The sequence below is a fragment of the Ovis canadensis genome, chromosome 1, assembly GCF_042477335.2.
Source record: "Ovis canadensis isolate MfBH-ARS-UI-01 breed Bighorn chromosome 1, ARS-UI_OviCan_v2, whole genome shotgun sequence".
In the NCBI taxonomy this organism is placed as follows: Eukaryota; Metazoa; Chordata; class Mammalia; order Artiodactyla; family Bovidae; genus Ovis; species Ovis canadensis.
Genome location: NC_091245.1, coordinates 212,797,645 through 212,815,237, shown reverse-complemented (window position 1 = coordinate 212,815,237; position 17,593 = coordinate 212,797,645). Strand labels below are relative to the sequence as shown.

Here is a 17,593-nt window from a genome sequence, read left to right as displayed (position 1 = left end):
CCAGACCAACTAGAATAAAAAGATGTTGAACTTGAGAACTTCCTTCTTGGCTTTGTGTTTACACATGGTGATAAAGGTAAGGGATCCACAGAACTTTCTGCTGTGGCACCTCTCTGGGGGTTGAGGTGGAAATTTCATTAATAATGAATGAGACTAACCATCTTTAGTAGTTGTTGTTCAGTTGCTAAGTTGTGTCTGACTTTTTGTGACTCCATGGACTGTAGCATGCCAGGCTTTTCCATCTTCCACTATTTCCTGGAGTTTTCTCAAATTCATGTCCATTGAATTGGTGATACTATATTACCATCTTGTCCTCAGTCGTCCCCTTCTCCTCCTGCCCTCGATCTTTCCAAGCATCAAGGTCTTTTCAAATGAGTCAACTCCTCACATCATGTGGCCAAAGTATTGGAGCTTTAGCTTCAGCATCAGTCTTTCCAATGGGTATTCAGGGTTGATTTCCTTCAGGATTGACTAGTTTGATCTCCTTGCTGTCCAAGGGACTCTCAAGAGTCTTCTCCAGCACCACAATTTGAAAGCATCAGTACGTGACGACTAGAAAAACCATTGCTTTGACTATATGCTGTCTAAGTTTTTCATAGCTTTCCTTCCAAGGAGCTAGTGTCTCTTAATTTCATGGCTGCAGTCACCATCCACAGTGATTTGGGAGTCCAAGAGAATACAGTCTATCTTACTGGAAAATAAATAGACTAACCCAATAAAACCAAGGCCTCCAAACTACTGCTGTTTTATTTTTTTAATTTATTTTTATAAAGACTTCAAAGAGAGGCTCTAATCAAAAATATTTAGAGACTGTATCTTTTCCAATAGTTTTAGAACCATTAGCTAAGAATATTTTTCTGTGCTTACTTTACCTATTTACTAAAGTAAATAGATTTCTACAGCTTAATCAAAACTAAAAACTACTGGCATTTTAAATCCCAGTTCTACAGATTTTGGAGATTTATTGAACTATAAGCTTTCTAGTTAAAAGGAATGTTAAACATCTTCTCTTTCAAGTGAGAACAAAAAGAAATATATTTTATACTCTAACCCAGTTCACACACGTGTATATACAAACACAGATAGACATGCACTCATACACATAACTGAAATAAAGCTGAACAAAATAATATTTTACTTTCTGCATGATGTATGTGCTGATATTTCCTATTCTATTTTATGAAAAATATTACTGGTCACTAACACACTAAATTGATTTTCTAGTCAATAATGGAGAGGTGTATGTGCCACGTGCTGAGTTCAGCCCTTATCGTCTGCTTGACCCATCTCCAATCCCTTGCTTCCCCCAATTGTAGGAGCAGTGACCCAATGGGATGTATCCAATTATCTGTCACCGAAGCTGGGGTGTTATGGCGATTCAAGCAGGAGGGCACAAAGTAAGTTAGGAAGGCTGGTATGGAAACAGAGAAGTGGAGTGAGTGCCCGAGGGCAGAAAGAAGCCTGGTAGACAGCGATGCAGCCTCAGGCTGGGTTGGGAAGAATGTTTTGAGCATCCTTAGAGGTCTTCAGTGCTGGCAGTTTTCTGGGTGTCTTTGAGCTCCAATTTCCTCACCCTGGGCATAGTAAGACTCTCTAAGGGAAACCAGTGCTGCTGCCTAAATGTCATGGCTGAAACCATGGTGTGCTCTCACCCCAGGGTCATATTCTTCCTGATATAGTAATTAATAGCAGGGATAATAGTCGCAATGATGATAAAAGCAGCATCAATAATAAAAATAACAATAACCTCCATGATTTCTTGGTTGATTTTGTTATACAGTATGTTTCATGTATAATCTAACTTAATTTTTGCACAAATTCTTTGCATTAGGTCAGGGGTCCCCAACCCCCTGTTAGAAACCTGGCTGCACCAAGGAGGTGAGCAGCGGGCAGAAACCAAAACCTTCCCTACTCCCCCGGCCTGTGGACAAATTGCCTTTCATGGAAACAGGTCCCTGGTGCCAGAAAAGTTGGGGACCGCTGAATTAGGCAGTACTTCCTCCATTTTACAAATGAAGACATGGAGGTAGGTAAAGATGAAACCAGCAAGGGGCGGAACAAGCATGTGAGCTTCAGTTTGTGTGATCCGAGGTATCTACTCAACCTCAGCACATTTGTCTTAAAGAGCTGGCCGGGTGACCTTTTGATCTGAGGGAGTGTGTTCCCGAGGATGCGTGTCTCCTCATTTCAGAATTTCCTGTGTTTTCTGGAGCACTGCATCTAAAACCAATTTATATATCCTGTTTTTCCAGAGACATGCAGAGAAAGCAGACTAAAGATAGTAACCCTTCTTTCAAAGAATGTTTTTTGAATAGAGAAAGTATAGCATTTTCTAAATTGAAAGCTCCCGTCTTTCTTTTTGCATATCACCAGCAAAGATACAAGCTAATGTTTATGGGGGTCAAAAAACCCATGCATTGTGTTTGCATGTCTATGTCCACAAGATATGATTTAAGAAAAATCTTCAGTAAATCAGAGTGTAAACAGAACAGAGCTTTTATTTTGAAAGTGAAAAATGGGAAATTAAACATAAATTATGAAAGGCAGACATACTTTTATTTACTTAGTGCAGTATTATGATCACTGTGATTTAGGTCATAGGCTTTACTTAAATGAAAAACCTTGGGAATATAAGTGTAAGTTCAACTCTTTAATTTGCTAATTATACTTTCCCTTGATAGAATGAGGCTTATCATTTGTGTGGGTGGTGTTTTATTATGCTACTTTATTAATATGAGAAGAAGAGGCTATAAAATGGTTCAGTATTCCTGCTTCATCTACAGATATTTTAAGCCTGAAGTTAGTAATTATGAATAAAATTAAAGCCCATTGCAGATTAGTTATAGAAAATAATATATAAACTTAATTATATCTTCTAGGTAGCAGTTGTTTATTCTGTTCCATACTATTCATCATTAGAAAATGAAATGCTTGACAGAGCAGTAAATTTGAAAAAGAAAGATAGTAGTAGAATTACAGGCCTTTAGATCTGGGACGGGGTATCTTAAAGGTAACTGCTTTTTGTTGTTATTGTTTTATAAACAGGGAAACAGAGGCTGAGAGAACTCAGGTAATTCACACAGCTTCACACAGCAGGGCAGTGGAAAGCCCCTGCTCGGAGGGCCACATGTCCTTATGTCCAGGCCTCAGGCAGTTGTTCTTCAACCAATTAGCTTGGGCAGACTCTAGATCATAAAGCAAAAAAGGGCTTTGATAATAGCAGTTAAGAGACAAAAAAGCAAAATCACGTGTCCTTCCGGATGGAATCACACAAAGGTGTTTCTCCGGTGTTTCAGCTCACATATATCCTCTGGCACTATGTAAACCCAATATATTTTGGGAACTGAGAGGCATTTCCTATGCCACACATCACAAGAATACCTGCTAATCCCATAAGTTAATCGTGAAAGGACTACTGACCTCAGGGTGGCTTGACAGTAAGAACCATTAAACACCCCAGCTCTTTGTAGTTATGCACATGAGCCTGGAGTTAAAATAAGGACCTTTTCTCTCCAAGCTGATGACCTGCTTGTGAATAAACAGAATCTCTAACAGTGAGCTTCAACACATGGTTTTCTAGACATGTGAGCCACTTGTTTTTGAAATAGTGACATACTGAAAGCCTCAGGGGAAAATAGCACTTAAAACATAAGAACACAGCAATTCCTGTTGAGCAATCCATTCCTATTCGTGAAGCAGAGCCGGAACCATATGTGTTAATGGCCTACATCGTGCACATGGGGCTATGATGGATGAGATACTAAATGCAAGTACCGCTGAAAGAAATTAAAGACGAAAATACCAAGCCAACCCTGTTCTCTTAAGAAACTCAGACCTTAAATGCCCATTGACTTTTTTTCTCTTTCATAAATGCCTCAGAATAATAGCTACCTTTTATTGAACAGTCTTCACTGTGTACCAGGCATTGTGCTACCTTTAGTTTGTTAAGTGAGCCTCTGAGAGAGTCTTTATTACCCCAGTTTTACAGGTGAGACTTGGAGAGGTTGAATAATTTGCTGCAATGTTATAGAGCTGACTTAAACCCAGGTGTATTGAGAAACAGAATTATCCATTTGAAACAAATGAAAAGTAGCATTTTCACTATTATTATTATTACCTTTTAGATATAGTTAACTTTACAACCGTAGTTAGTGTTTTCCCTGACATTAGCTTACCAGCCTAGTCAGCAGCAGAGGAATTGATGGGCTCTGGAAACCTGGCATTAATTCTAGACCTTTTTCTGAGTTGAAAAATGTTGAAGCTCAGGCAGCAACCTCTATTTAGCCATTTGGATGAATGTACTGTTATTTTATAATAAAATGTTTATGTGCTTTTTTATGTCAGAAATGTGCTGAGTTATTTGGTGGCTTTCTGACTAGTGGATGACATAGTAGCTCTTCAGCTGGTTAAGGCTGATTATCTCCAGTTTATAGCTCTACAGCCTAATTAATTTGCACATTCCATACAGAATTTGGAGGAGAAAATTCTTAAAAGTTAATGGGCTGGTTTTATATTTAGTCAATATATCTTTAGTACAATGCTGGGCAACAATGTTTCATGTTATATAGCTTAGTGCAATAATAATAGTAAAAGAGAAGTTGTTGATGGCTATAACTAAGGTTTACATTCTAGCTCAAAGCTTCTTTCTGTTTCTTTATAAGGAGCTTGATCTTCCTGAATAGAGGGGGTGGTGGGGCGGGGCGGGGCAGGAGGGGGTGGGGGTAAATAAACTAGAAAAGTAGGTGATTAGAGTCTGATTGAGAAATTTGGTGTTGAAGTTAGTTCTGTGTTCAAATTCTTACATCGCCACTTCTTAGAGCTATTTAACCTTGAAGTTTGAACTGTCTGTGCCCAGGTTTACACATCTCTAAAATGGGGATGACAATGACTGTTAGGGTTTTGCAAAGCCTGAATGTGCTCAGTTTGGCCTAAACCAATGTCTCAGGTGCTTATATAAAAAATTTGGAAACTGCTTCTTAAAAGCGAGGTTCTGCCTTTGCCTGCTCCAGCATCTGAAAGCAGAACAGCTTGGCCAAGAGTCCACGGTTGTTCTTAGGCGGTTTCCCCTGCCCCCTGCTCATAGAGCTCATTGTTTGGGCTGTGCTTATCAGGGATACAAGGAAATGTGATGTAGATGTTAAAGTCTGTGATTTGGGCACAGATGTTTTTCATTTTCATATCCGCTTGTGTTATATTGCACACACCATGGTTGCATGGTGAATGTGTATTGATTTTATTTAGCTATGATACAAGGCAGAGTTTCTGTTTCCTGGCTATGTGTTAGGGATGCATGGTGGAGAATATGGGGCGTATGGGAAGGGAAAAAGGAATGAATATTCCCACGAACATGCTTGTAAAATAAGATTTCCCTATAAACCTAATGCTGTTATAAAAAGTAAACCTAATAAACATTAATTCAACTAACATAAATTTGAAGCTTGTGGAAATTTGACGTAAGTTCAACTATATTGTACTTTGGTAACTTTTAGCCTCTCCAACAGAACGAAGCATTTTTGAAGCAATTATTTTCATATTAAAGCTGGGCTAATTGCACATCATTTTTATTCATTTCTCTCTACTTGGCAACACTCAAACTAAGCTAATTTGAGTTAGTGGATGCAGGATGTTAAAAACTTCTAAAGCTAGGTTTCTTTAAAATCCTAAAAATTACAGACTCACATAACTTACAGTTTCTCTGTCAAAAATGAATACAGCCTAAAATCTTTTTTAAAAAACACGCTGATGATTCAAGACAAAGCTATGAACACCTTTAGGGAAAAGCCAACTGATTGGGTGGAAGCCAGTGGATTTTACAAGTTTTTGTACAGATTTCTTCAGGTGACACTTTATTGGAAATGTATTTTTCCTGACTAACAGTAGTGATGTTACTTGTAGATAAACTGTAGCTCAGATGCTTATTCATACTTTAAACAACTTCTTGAGATGTTATGATTGCCTTGAGAATAGCTTTCTCCACTATGACATACTGAACACTTCCTGTTTTAGATTAACTTATAACTACCTTGACGTGACCTATTAGAAAAATTTGGATTTTTCTGGTGCCAGAGGAAAGGACAAATAAACATATACACAAATGTGGAAAGAAATTAGGAGAAAAAGGAAAGAAGAGTAGATAAAGAAGAACCTGATAACCCCATTTTGAAATATAAGAAAATGACCTTTTTGATTTGAGGGTGGTTTTGACTGAGCTCAAAGAGTTCTCTTATTCTGCTTAACAAGTAATCACTACTTGCTGGGGCAGCCCCTCTGACTGTTAACCCCGAGAAAAGAGAATATGGAGGGAGAATTGCATAGCAATCGAGAAAATTTCGAATTAGACCTCACCCCTCTTCAATAAATTAGAGCATTTTTCTTTTATCTCCTCGTATACTTGCATCAGCTAAAAAAAATAAAGTTCTTTATTATTTATAATAAAAGCAGTCAACATCTCTTGAGTGGTTACTGTGAGCTAGGAGAGATGCTATGGAATTTATGTCCTCCGTCTCATTTGTTTCTCACAATAATCTTTTAAAGGAGATGCTTGCTTGTCCCCATTTTTATAGGCAGATAAATTGGGAACTTAGAGACAGAATGGTCAACCCAAATTCCCTTGACCATTAATGGCAGATCTCATGTTCAAACTCAGTTTATTTGGAGAGCCTGTGCTAGTAACCACTTGTTTACACTGCCTTTTAAAGTCTCATGGTCCTTTTTATTTGCATTTCTATTCTATTCATTTTGATGTTGTGATACTACTAATTCTTAATAAGCCTACCGCTTTCAAGTCAGCTTTCTTTTCTTGAATTTAAGAGTAGGACATATGTTTATTGAAGAAGATGTGAACATTATGGGCACATTAAAAGAAATAAAGATTGCTTGTAATCCAGAAAAAATAGTCTTGTGGTCCAACCAAATGCAAGTTACATAAATGGAGGTATGAATCACTTGGTGCAGTTCCATTGCTTCGCGAATGGGAAGATTATGTGTCCTATAAAGAAAATGCCTTTGTTAAGTGGAAAAAAAAAAAAAGAATGGCGATGAGAAATTATATCTCAGCCCAACAGGTCCTATGGAAAAATAATGCATGGGCACAAGCAAATAGAAATTCTTTAATTCATTAGATGGCCGGGTTATGGTCAATGACCCTTTTCTCTTCCACTGGGTATCCCATTAATGTTGTTTATGTACTGAGAAAAAAATAGATAATAATTTTTTAAAAAACCAAAAAGAAATGGAGTTCTTCATCATTGTATTCCTTGTAAGGACTGGGTTTCCTCCTGCCGAGGAAAAGCAGAGAAGTCGGAGTTACCTGTAACGCACAAGATGGTGCTCATGTCAGAGAGGAGCTAATTCATGTTTCTCAGTGATCCGCGTGTGCCACGCTTTGTATGAATAACAAAAGGAAGTGCAGTATTTGGATTACGTTGCCTCGATTACTCCTTGTGTAAGCAGTATGGATATTTCTGACTGTCCTTTTGATTCTAGTTGAAGCTGCTTGCCACAGGCATCTCTTAGGAGATTGCTTTGTGATTTATGCAGGTCTAAAGGAGACCAAGGATCATTTATCTTCAAACCAGGAAAGAGATGAAAGCAGCGCGGTAGTAAAATTTCCTGTGGAGTTAGATGAGAGCATCAAAGGGAAAAATGTCATTGTTTCATGAAAAACTAGGAAACGTGAGTCAGTTTTTAATGTCACAGATATTTTCCTGTGAAGAGTTCACATTTTAAAAAATTCTCCACTGAAGGATAGAAACAACTGAAGCAGTGGATTAGCATGATTCAAAAGCTACGCAACAAAACATGGCCCTTTCCAGAAAGTTAAAATGGAAATAGAGGATAAAGCGGTGAAAGCCATAAGCTGCCTTAACTCATTTATAATTATTTTTTTTCCATAATTAAATCTGTTTTCTGCCTTTGCTTAAATATTTGAGTAGTGTTCTTACTTTAAAAGGAAAAAAATATTCCTCAAAAATGGATGCTTCCAGTAGCTTGCACACCCTTTGTTCCTTCCCATTCCTCTTACTTCATGGCGTTGTGCTCACTGACAGCCTCTTTAAAAGTGGTGCTTCTCCGACTGGCCCCTGCTGTCTGCTAATTTGTACTATGGTCTCTGTGTTTGGTATGTTGAGTCCTAGTCTCTTTAAATGCATTCTACAGATTCAGAGATATTTAAAACACTATGATGTCTGGAGAAAAAAAAAACGTTGTGATCAGGCCGTTTGTCACCATGCATAGGAATATTAGATTCCCACCAGACAGAAAAGATATTATGGGTTTTTCTCTGGCTACTGTACATGCCATAAGTAAAACAATGATGCATGAAGTTGAACAGACTGCCAAAAATAGATCAGGAGGAAAAATTTCTCCCATGACAATTGGCTGTGCTCCTAGGGATTTTCCCTTTTACTCTGAAACCTTGCATAAGAATATTTCTTCTTTCTCTCTCTCTTTTCTCTTCCTTTCTTCTTTTCTTATTTCCTCCCCTCCTCCCTTCTTTGCCTTCATTCTTTCATTTTTTCTTTCTTTCCTCCTCCTTCCCTCTCTGTCTCTTTTATCTTTCCTTCCTTCCTTCTTTCCTTTAACACACTGTGACTTTTGCTTTGAAATGCTCAGCAAACTAATAGCAAAACTGCAGTGTGGGTTCATCCACTTAGAATAAAGAGTCACTGCATTGGCTTTCCAGGGAAACATGTTCTTCTCACTCCTAATTCTCAATTCTCCATTCCTGATTCAGAAGAGTCTGGCATTCTTGGGGTGATGCCATTTCTAAAAGAAATAGAAATAATTGAGAAGAGAAAGGAGTTCTTCCAAATGTATATGCTCTGGCCAGAAATATCATCACTACAAAGCTAGAGATTTACAGCTAAGCTCAGACATCAAGAACATCGAGAAGATACCACCAGTACACCACTGTCATAACCAAAACCTCAAAACCCAAAGCTCTAAAACTCCTCGGAGCAGCAGTATAGGTCAACTAGACTGTGCTGTCTCCACAGTTATCATTCATAAACATGTGGAGGGTCTAGAAGTTGACACCACCTGGAATCGTCCCAGCTATAGTAGAAATGTAGGAATTTGGGGGCAGTATGATATGTGGGCTTGGCAACCAAGAGAATTCTGACACAGCATGTTAACTTTTAAGCAAGTTACTCATTTTTTTTTTTTTTAGCCTCAAGCACCTCATCTGTAAAGTTCCTTGCCCCTGCTCTGAAGCCCTAGAGAAGTTGTGGTTTATACTATCCCACCGGCTCTCTTTTCCTGCTGGTTAGCTTTCTTTGCATTTATACCATGTGTTCCAACTCATATTGTGGGAGGCTGTGTGTTTTGTATTCTTTAAAGGGCCTGCCATGGTCCTTTTTATTCAGAATGACAGTATCAGATGAGATCTAGGAGAGCATGGCTTTCAGTAATTTTAAATTGGGTTTGAAACTTCCAAACTGATGAAAAGGTGGGGATAGAATGTGAGACAGTGTATTTGTGTTTCTCCCCAACAGTGGCAGCCCCAGGTGTGCCTGGAGTGGTAGAAATGATGGACAGGAGGTCAGAGAGCTCTATGAAGTAGCAGATAGAGAATTGATAAGTTGCATAAAGGGCATGAAGGAAGAAGGGGGGAAAGATGTGTGCTAGTTTAGATCTGGACGGGGAAGATGCTAGTACCTTGAGCAGAAATAAGGACGACAGGTGGACACACAGCTTCTAGATTTGCAGTTCTTAGTGTGGGGGTCAGGGATATGTGTGCGTGTTGCTGGTTGACAGAGAGTTAAGAATGCAATTAGGAGCTAGGGAAGAGACCATGGTTAGAGAGACTTAGGACTGACATGTATCAAGTGGGTGTTGAAGCTGTGGAATTAGATGAGATCACCTAGGGAGAGAATGGGAAGAGAAGAGAGGTCAGAGAAAAGACTTTTGAGTGAGGCTTTTGTTTCACCAGCAAGAAGGAAAATAGAAGCCAGCAGAAGTGGTTTTGTAGAACAAAAATGTTGGAGAGATTTTTCTCTGTCTCTCTGGAGGGAAACTTAATAAATCCTTGGAGAAATGGTTTCTCTAAATTATTATATGTCTCACTTACATGCATACATGTATGCATTTGCCTAAAAGACTATTTTGCAGGATGCAAATGTCAAAAGTGGAAAGATTGGGAGAGGCCTTATGGTTAACTTGTAGAAACAAAGATAGTGCTGAACAGTTTTTCAAAAGGCAAGAAAAACCAAAGGCAGAGCAAATGACTACAGAGGCACGGACACTTCCTGTAAGATCTGGGTGTCATTGGCAGGCAGAGTTAGCCATGAACCATCATCAGGCATTTAAGTTTAGTTGAAGGACACATTTTTTTTTTTTTGCCATTCCGAAACTACTCCCCACTTTTTTAGGGAGGGGGTTTAACTCTGGAACATTCTCAATTCTTCAAATGTTCCTTTTTTGGGGTACTGGGTATTGTATTTTTTTTTTTTAAATCTACACTATTCTCTTTAATTGGGTTTAGTGTTACATCATCCATGAGAGAAAGATGTCACCACTCCTTTAAACAGGTGGAGAAACTGAAGTCTGGACAGCTGCCCAAAGTCTCACGGAGTTCACAGGTGGCTGGGCTAGGATTAGTCTCCTGATAACAAACTGTAGGTCTTTCTTCCCACCACACTTTACTGAGGTTCATTAGTGATAGCCCTTGGACTTGAGCATCCATTCAGGGTATTGCTAAGGTACAGACTTTAGTGCAAGTGAGAGCTGGTTGGAAGCCCAACTTTCTCACTTATCAGCTGTGTGCCTCCCTTGACCTCTTCGGGTTTCATTTTTCCATGTGTGTAAAATAGAATGACGTTTATTTTGTAAGGCTATTGTGAGAAGTAGAGGTCATGTTTATGAAGCTTGAACAGTATAGCCCAGCTGGCTCCTCTGTCCATGGGATTCTCCAGGCAAGAATACTGGAGTGGATTGCCATTTCCTTTTCCAGGGGATCTTGCCGACCCAGGGATCAAACCCAAGTCTCCTGCATTGCAGGCAGATTCTTTACCCTCTGAGCCACCAGGGGAGCCCATTAACAGGACAGGCACTTGTTTGAGGAAAAAGAACCAACTGGAAGGCACAGTGATGGTTTTCAGGGCAGGGAGCACTTTTCCCAGTGTTTTACACCCCCTGTGCTCTTTTCCCGTTTTTCTCATGTGCCAACCCTCCACACACCACTCAGGGCATAGTAGGTGCTCTGTAAATAATTAAATTCCATTAAGCTTTAATTCTATGCCATGGACGCAAGCAGGTTCTGCCAGCCAGGGCCTTGAGTGTGGAAATTTCAGTGTGCCACAGGGTGGGACAAGGGGAGGGGGGAGGAGGAGCTGGACTTGTTTACATTTGCAGCAGAGGCGACTGTGAAGAGGGAAGCACTTTTATTTCCCCTGTGAACTGGCCGTGCATTTTGCTGGAGCAGCTGCTAATGGAAAATAATAAAACCCATTTTCGTCAGGCAGTATCTGGAACACTTACAGGTCAATTCAATGCTCAAAACAGATTGTTACAGAGCACATTAGTTCGTCATCAACATCCACTTTGGTCAAGGGATTTTTGCCATTGGAAATTGAATTTATAGGTCATGGTCTGTTATGATTCCTGAAAATCATTGAATCTTTGTAAGTTAGGGGAAGCATATAACCAATTATTATAAATGAGCACACATAATCTTTCCATTTGTTAAAGTCACAAAGGTAGCAAATTAAGCTGTGGAAGAATTGAGAACTAGGGCAGCTGCAAAAATATGACCTCACTAATATTAAACCTATGTTCTGCCTATTAATTAAAGAATTTGGTCTCAGTTTCACAGTAAATCCCATCCCAGCCAGGAGGGAATGTCAGCCCTGTTTTTTATTTTAAACACTAAAGCCAGTGCATGAGATGAAATTCAAGGTGCGTTTATTTGCTGCTGCTCCCATACTGAAGTGCACTCGTACTGGGAGGATTGTTTCCAACCAGAGTTAAATGAAGTCATCTGGAATTTCTAAACACAATACCTATAATGTGGTTGCCTGGTCTGGTGGAAAGAACTCTGCCTGGTCATGAGGTGCTAACTTGTCTAACTGTTGGACTGTGGGCAAGTCGCTTAACTTCTCTGGACCTTAGTTCTCTCCCTTCAGCATAAGCATTTTGGACTGGATGTTCTCTAAGAACATTTTTCTGTCTATTTCAAACATTGTTCTTGTTTTCTTCTAATTCCATGAAAACATATATGTGTTCATGGTGAACCAAAATAAAGAACAAAAGAAAAAGTCAAACATATAATGCTATAATGCAGAGATACTACAGTTAACATTTCAGTGTATTTTCTTCTAGCCTTTCTATGTTCACACACATACATGTACATATACTTGTGTACATTTGAATATACACCAAAAATGAAATCATTCTCTGTACACACCATTTTGATACCTTCCCTTTTTCATTTAACAATGTGAACATCTTTGTGTCATGATTTTTCAAAATGAAATTCCAGTGTCTGAGTAGGCCATTAAGTTCTTTACCAAGCTCCTATGAATAGATAGCTCAGTATTTTTCAATCCCTTGCAGTTTTGCACAGTGTTATGGTGAAAATCTTCATGGCTAAATCTCTGTAAATACTTCTTGTCTTAGGCTAAGTTGCCCCAAACAGAAGTGGTGGCTTGAGAGGTACATGTTTTTTAGGTGTTGGATACATTTCTGAACTCATGTCAAGTTTTAATTTTGTGTTGTGCTTTGTCTTTGGAGACAATGAATTCCAGCTAGACTCAGGCATCCGGGAGCATGAACACTCCCTTATAATTAGGCACATCCGGGTACACTTACACAGTTACATATTTACAGGTGGGCACTGTTGATATTATGCCATTTGGTGATTCCTTGGGAAGAACTGCAGTGTACATTTATATGACCATCTTCTTGCTTTCTTCCTGGGGTTATTGAAGAAAAAAATGTCACTACACAGTTCTCAGTTTCCAGAGACTTTCCAATGGACTCTCTAAGCCCCTTAGCGCCAATAGTTTGACAGTATTCAGTTTCTCTTAACACACTTATTGAGCACCTACTATGTGATTAGTGATGAAGTCTTTGACATTAAGAAGCATAATGTTTGGGAAAAAGAACTGCATAACTGACCCAGCAGACCTACAGGGTCAGTGAGAGTTGTATAGCCTTAGCAGCAGCACTGTAGGCATTGAGAAAAGTCTGGATATCCTGCAGAGAAGGGAGAAAGGGAAATGAATGAGGCCTCCGAAGATGCTGTGTTAGCCAGAAGTCTTTGATAGCCCCTGACAGAGAAGAACCACCTGACAGAGAAGAACCACCTCAAGTTAGCTTAGCAAATAGGGTTACATTTACTGACTACTGTTACCTGGAGAGGGCTTTCTTCTGCCTGTAATGCAGGAGATGGGGGTTTGATCACTGGGTCAGCAAGTTCCCTGGAGGAGGGCACGACAACCCGCACCAGAATTCTTGCCTGGAGAATCTCATGGACAGAGGAGCCTGGTAGGCTACAGTCATGGTGTTTCCAAAGAGTTGGACATGACTGAGTGATTATCACTTTCACTTTTTACTGAATCAGCCCCTAGGAAGACCAGGGATTCTTTTGTTTTCTTCTCTCTGTGGGTTGGCTTCATTCTCAAAATTCTCTAAGTTAGTGGCTGGAATTAGGACTGCTAGATGCTTATGCATACATCTTTAAAGTCTTAAGTTCAGAGGGAAAAAAAAGGCTTTTTCCCAGTTCTAGTTTGAAAAATCCTAAGCAGCACTCTTATTGGGGTGATGGGCCTGTGTGGGAAGAGGCATGGGGACAAGAGGAGAAATCATGATTGGCCAGCTTGCATCAGACGTCCATACCTGTGGTCGGGAGTTGTTACTATCACCTTAAGTGAAGGACAAAGGTCATGTGGTGTAGAATCTAAAAGAGCTGAATTCATAGAAGCAAAGTAGAATGGTGGCGCCGGAAGTGGGGGAGAGGGGATTCCAGTTGTAAGAGGAATAAGTTCTAGGGATCTAACATATAGCATGGTGGCTATAGTTGACAATACTGTACTGTATGCTTGGGGCTTCCCAGGTGGCACTAGTGGTGAAGAACCTGCCCACTAATGCAGGAGATGTAAGAGACCTGTGATTGATCCCTGAGTGGGGAAGGTCCCCTGGAGGAGGGCATGGCAATCCACTCCAGTATTCTTGCCTGGAGAATTCCATGAATGAAGGAGTCTGCAGGGCTGTAGTCCATGGGGTTGCAAACAGTTGGACATGACTGAAGCGACTTAGCATGCAGGCACCATATATTTGAAAGTTACAAAGAATAGACTTTAGATGTTCAAAATGGTAGTTAGGTGAAGGATGTGTTAACCTTATTGTGTAAACACTTTGCAATATATATCAATACATGTATCAAATCATATTGTAGACCTTCAGTTCAGTTCAGTTGCTCAGTCCTGTCCAACTCTTTGCAACCCCATGGACTGCAGTATGTCAGTTTTCCCTGTCCATCACCAACTCCCCAAGCCTGCTCAAACTCATGTCCATCGCATCGGTTATGCTATCCAACCATCTCATCCTTTGTTGTCCACTTTGCCTCCCGCCTTCAATCCTTCCCAGCATCAGGGTCTTTTCCAGTGATTCAGTCCTTTGAATCAGGTCGCCAAAATATTGGAGTTTCAGCTTCAGCATCAGTCTTTGCAATGAATATTCAGAACTGATTTCCTTTAGGATTGACTGGTTTGATCTCCTTGCAGTCCAAGGGACTCTTGAGAGTCTTCTTCAACACAACAGTTCAAAAGCATCAATTTTTTGGCACTCAGCTTTCTTTATAGTCCAACTCTCACATCCATACAAGACTACTAGAAAAACCATAGCTTTGACTAGACAGACCTTTGTTGGCAAAATAATGGCTCTGCTTTTTAGTATGCTGTCTAGGTTGGTCATAGCTTTTCTTCCAAGGAGCAAACATCTTTTAATTTCATGGCTGCAGTCACTATCTACAGTGATTTTGGAGCCCCCCCAAATAGTCTGTCACTGTTTCCATTGTTTCCCTATCTGTTTGCCATGAAGTGATAGGACCAGATGTCATGATTGTCATTTTTTGAATGTTGAGTTTTAAGCCAGCTTTTTCACTCTCCTCTTTCACTTTCATCAAGAGGCTCTTTAGCTCTTCTTCACTTTCTGCCATAAGGGTGGTGTCATCTGCATATCTGAAATTATTGATATTTCTCCCGGCAATCTTGATTCCAGCTTGTGTTTCATTCAGCCTGGTGTTTATTTCACTTGATGTATGCTGCGTGTAAGTTAAATAAGCAGGGTGACAATATACAGCCTCGACATACTCCTGTCCCAATTTGGAACCAGTCCATTGTTCCACATCTGGTTTTAACTGTTGTTTCTTGACCTGCATACAGATCTCTCAGGAGGCAGTTCAGGTGGTCTGGTATTCCCATCTCTTAAAGAACTTTCCACAGTTTGTTGTGATCTGTATAGTCACAGGCTTTGGCATGGTCAATAAAGCAGAAGTAGATGCTTTTCTGGAATTTTCTGCTTTTTCTGTGATCCAACAGATGTTGGCAATTTGATCTCTGGTTCCTTAAAGTTATAAAATATTGTGTCAGTTATATCTCAATTAAACTGAGAATAAAAAGAGGGAAAACAGTGCTGGGCAGGCTAAAACATGAATAGCATTTAAGATGGGAAGACTTTATATGGAAAAAATTTTAATAGACCATGTCAGTAGGAGGTGATAAAAATATATGAGTTAAATAAACAATTGAATGAAAGGGCATGCAAAGAAGTAGAAGAGAAAGTTTCTTCTTTGATTGGCAGAATTTTACTTTAGTTATTCATTTCATCTTCAAGCAGTCTTTCAGAGGTATGTTCACATTTTGCAGATAAAGAGAGTGAAGAGGTTAAATCAAAGCACTTCATTAATATGTAACATGATTCTAACATAGCTGATAAAATTCTTCTAAAGCCATGACCCATGGAGTTGTCTTAGGCAGAGTTAAAAAAAATCAAAGGAAAACAAAACAACAATAAGCTAATGTATAAGCAAAAAAAGAAATAGTTTCACAATAACTGAATCTTGGATTTCTTGAATGCCACAAAGATGAATCCCTGTAATGGTCTGTGACTTCACCGTGCGCTTGTTTTGAGCCTCGTCTCTCTCAGTGCTCCTGACCTAGTTTGTGGGCACTAGTTCTTCTCTGCCCTGCCCCCATGCTGAGTCTGCATTCGAAAGCCCCAGATAACTAGTCTTGAAGAGTAAGACTATCCCTGGACTTAGCTGGAAGACAAGCTAGAATCTGTTTTAATGGGTGAGCGGGGAGAGACTGTGAAAACTTTTGCATTTCTACTTTGGTCATAGTACACTTTTTAGTGCAGCTGTGATTGTGGCTTGGATCTCTTTCCAAGATTTGCGCGCGCGCGCGCGTGTGTGTGTGTGTGTGTGTGTGTGTTTTACTTTCCTCCTCCATTTTGTCTGGGGAGAGCAGGGGAATGACATGAGAAAAGGCTGATTATCCCGGTCCTGCTTTCTTGATCTCTGCTGTACTAAAATACATAATCCCTAGCACTTAATAGAATACAAATGATTTAGAGTAATCTGTACTTTTCATTGTTTCTGTTTTACTTAGGTTAACCCAGCATATTCGGTTCCCTCAGCCTGGTACCCGCTCCCTGCTTGTCGGCTGGTGGATCCCTACTCATCCCTGAGAGCCTGGCTGATGAGTTGTCTTCTCTGTGATGCCTTTTCTTAGGACTCACAGAAAGCCACACATTTGTCTTTTTTAAATATAATTCTATTTGTCTCCCTTTGGCTGTGCTGGGTCTTTACTGCCGCATGGGCTACGCTCTAGTTGTGATGCTGGGGGCTTCTCACTGTGGGGGCTTGTCCTGTTGTGAAGCACAGGCTCTAGGTGCTTGGGCTCAGTAGTTGTGGCTCCTGGGCTCTAGAGCACAGGCTCAGTAGCTGTGGCACATGGGCCCAGATGCTCTGTGGCCTGTGCGCCCTTCTCTGATCAGGGATCGAGTCCATGTCTCCTGAAGGGTTTTTTTTTTTTTTTTAACCACTGAGCCACCGGGGAAGCCCCGTGCATCTTTAGTGTTGACTTATCATGATTTATTGTAATTATTGTTCACTCATTTGGCAACTCCAAGAAGGTGCTTCTCTAGGGTGGGGACTGCACCTTGTTCATCTACGCATTCTCCAGTGTCCAGCATGGCTCCTGACACTTAGTAGGTATGCAGACATTTTCTGAATCAGTAAAAATTTGCTTGGTGGTTCCTATATGTAGTGGAGGGTTGTGGACCCAAAGGAATGTTTTATCCTAGATCAGGAGAGAGATGCTGTATGTCCCTGAGCAGGGGATGACATGATAAAATTCATGGTTCAGAAATGGACGTGGCAAGTGGCAAGTGAGATTTTCAGGCCTTGAGGGTAATTGCCAGTGGTTTTGATGTTCTTCCGTAGCTTTGGGGAAACAAATGGAACTGATGGGAAAGAAGCTTTTCTGGAACCTTCACAGAGGTAGCTGGTATTGATTCAGCAAGGAAAGGCTTTGGAGAAGACCCTCACACATTACCTCCCTCGGCCAGGCTCGGAGAATGAGAAGGAAGG

The 17,593-nt window shown here is 40.2% G+C and overlaps 1 long non-coding RNA gene across 1 annotated transcript; it reads left to right on the top strand.

Moving 5' to 3' along the window:
* Nucleotides 1–16,234: 16,234 nt before the first annotated feature.
* LOC138435313 (uncharacterized) lies at nt 16,235–16,786 on the top strand. Its single transcript, XR_011255028.1, has 2 exons — nt 16,235–16,292; nt 16,611–16,786. It is a non-coding gene; the product is annotated as an uncharacterized lncRNA (long non-coding RNA).
* Nucleotides 16,787–17,593: the final 807 nt, after the last annotated feature.